We start from the raw sequence: 3,332 nt of genomic DNA, 5'->3' as shown, positions 1-3,332 counted from the left end.
CCAAAAGAATGGGAATGGGTGGGTAGGGAAGTGGGGGGCGCTATGGGGGACTTTTGGGATAGCATTGGAAATGTAACTGAGGAAAATATGTAATAAAAATATTAAAAATAAAAAAAATCGCTCAGAATAATAGAGAAAACATGGAAACTGCAAGTGGAGCGTCAGCAAACCTTGGAATCAGTTAAGTGCCAGAAGAACGGCCCAAACTGGCTCAGATTTGGGTGAAAACATACGTGTATGGACTCTTAGAATAACAGAAAGAAGTAGAAACAGGAGAAATAGAAAAAGAAAACCATTAAGGCAGATTACTATATTTCTTCTTAATGAAAAACCGAGGCGGGGGCTGGAGAGATGGTGCGGCAGCTATGAGTGTGCACCACCTTTGCAGAGACCAGATTTTGGTTCCTAGTTTAAATGTCAAGTGCTTCACTCTACCTGTAACCCCAGCTCCCAGAGATCTGAAGTCCTCTGCCCTCTTCTGTCTTCCAAGGGCATCTGCAAAACACTTGTGGAGAGAGGAGGGAGGGGAAATGAGGAGAGGAAGTGGGAAAGGAAAGAAGGGTGAGGGAAGAAGAGAGAGGGAGAAGGAAGGTATACAATAAATATTTTGAAAATAGAGGAAAAAGTTGTGAACGTAGACAGAGTAAGACAACACAAGGAGACAATGGTTTTTTTCACCCCTGAGTATTGCCAGAAACAGAAGGCTAGACCTCAGCAAGGTGGATCATTAGGTAGCCCTCCTTCGTGTCCCCATAGGTAATCTGCAGACAAAAGGGCTTCAGTGGAAGATTGTGACACCCATAAGCTCTGAGATCTACAAGGGTGGTTTTTCTCAGTGTCAGACTATGGGTTCAGGTTCCAGACTTAGACATGGCTCCTTGCCGGAAGCCTTCTGTAACTTTGGTTTTAATGCCAAAAGCTTTGCCAAGGGACCAGCCTTGAGTTTATACACATTAGCATATTAGGAGTCAGGTCTGTTTCACCTAGTCTCAATTGCAGATCCTGAAATGACACTCTATCTCAGCCATGTGGTGACATAAGTTACTATTGCACGTAGACACAAAAGAAAGTGTGTCCATATTGGTCTCTACGACATGTCTGCCAACCCTGGAACTGCAGTCGTTTCCAAAAGGCCCCCAAACATGTATCTATTCCAATAGTAACCATGCTTGCTCAAAACAACTCAGGTCTGCCTGGATAGATCTCTAGGGGTACATTTACCAGCTCCAGCCGCAAAGCAGACTCAAAGGGCCCAGATCTCAACCCTTAATCTGTGGTCTAAGAGCAATTGTGCCATACCAAGGCCAAACAGAAAACATGCCCAACTTATTCTCCAGAGCAGGCTTGCCAACCTCCGTTCCTCAGAGGATTCTGGAATAGCTCTAAATCTTGGCTTTACTTTCTCCCAGATGCAGGTTGACAGCAGACTCAACTCTGGAATGTATGCACTGGAGATGGGTTTAAAGACTGGGACTCTGTCTTCCATCTTGAAGCAACCCTGCAGCTTGATTACAGGCCCTCTTAGCCTCAGATCGCATTGGTGCTGTAGGACGCAAGACCCACGCAGGTTCCACAGCAGTCCTGCTGAGATGTGAGGATGTTACAGTCATCAGCAAGCCCAATAAAAGATCTGCTTTGTAGCCTGGATTTAAACTCCAACCCCCTTGCTTTAAATCCTGGAGACAGTCTAGTTCAACCATGAAACACCCATAAAGGAAGAAACCCACCCTGCAACTCCCACACAGAAAGACACAGAAGGCTCCCTCCCGGGCCTCAGATTAGGCACAAACCACACCCAAACACCTGTTTCACTAAGAGATTCTTTCTTAAGAAGGGGAGAAAAGTTAAAAGTGGCTGCTTTCAGAACCCATGTCTGCTGGACCTCTCATCAGGCCCACCAAACAGAGACGTCATCCGGCAGCCATGAGACTGGTTCTGAGAACATCTGACTGGGATCTCAAGACAAGCCCACCAGCTCAGAGATTTAAGAGAAGACCTCGCAAGGCTAAAGACACTTTCTAAGGAATGGCAGAAGTGTTTGTTCCTCCAAACATATGGATCAATGCAAGGATGTGCTAAATCGAAAGGAATCCAGCAAACTGAACACTGGTAAAGAAACCTAACGAGGCTGGGACAGCTCACCGCAGAAATTAGAGACCTGTGAGTTGTAGGAAGGAGAATTCAAAATGCTCACATTACAGAAACTCAATGAGGTGGAAGGGAACACACTTAAGAAGAAAAGTAAAGGAACTAGAAGGGAAGATAAACATATTTATCCTTCAATAAAATATAAACATTTTTTCCAGAGACGATCATAGGCAGAAATTGTAAAGTATGAGATTGTAATTTAATTTGTATAGAAATTAATTTATGTATTGAGTTAGAATTTATACATAATTTGAAAAAAATGATATAGATAACTTCGGTCAATAAGCTGTCATTGTTCTGTGAATTTTACTGTATTTACAATAAAATTGCGGTCCATCATCCTGATAACTGGAAGGTATAGCAGACAATAGAATGCATGAGGGTAACAAACAAAAGAATATATGGATGCTTTCATAACTCCAGTCAATCTAATGATAGATGATATCCTTCCCAAAACCAGCCAACAGAACACGGAGGCCCCAAATAAGAAACGATGGGAAAATGAACAGTGAGAATGATGGGGTTTCTATAGAAAGTGGTGAAGACTCACCCACCAGACTTCTAGAACTACTAATATGATGAATTTATAGGGTGCAAACTTAAACTATACAAATCAGTGGTATTTCTATGCGCTACAAACAAAATTACCTAAATAAACAAAAGGAAAAAAAGAAGAAAGCCAAGAAAATAACTTCATTCATAGTAGTTTAAGATAAAATAAAATACTTAAAAAAATCAATTTAACTACAGAGGTAGCAGATCTGTGTACTGTATACAATAAAATATTGGTGGAAAAAACCCAGAAGACAGGTAAATAGAAATATGTCCTAGGTTTATAGATCTGGAGATTATTATTGTTAAAAATTTCATAGTATATACAGTGATTTGCAGATTCAATGCAATACTTCCAATTCAAAATTCTTATCAACTTCTGTGACCATGGCTACCTAAGGCAACTTTGAGCAAAAAGAGCAAAGCTAAAATCATTGTAGTAATGAACTTTAATTCTGCAGAACTTTAGTGATCACACAAATGTAAGCAGACTTGATAATAGATGTACACATGAGTGGAAGCAAATGGAGATGTTAGAAATAAACTTACATATCCCCAGTCAGTTTAACCCAACTGACACACCCAAGAAAAGAGAATAGATCTGAAGTATCTCAACACACACACACACACAC

This window comes from Mus caroli, chromosome 7 (assembly GCF_900094665.2).
Source record: "Mus caroli chromosome 7, CAROLI_EIJ_v1.1, whole genome shotgun sequence".
NCBI lineage: Eukaryota > Metazoa > Chordata > Mammalia > Rodentia > Muridae > Mus > Mus caroli.
The sequence above is the reverse complement of the archived record's forward strand: the minus strand, read 5'-3'. Positions refer to the sequence as shown.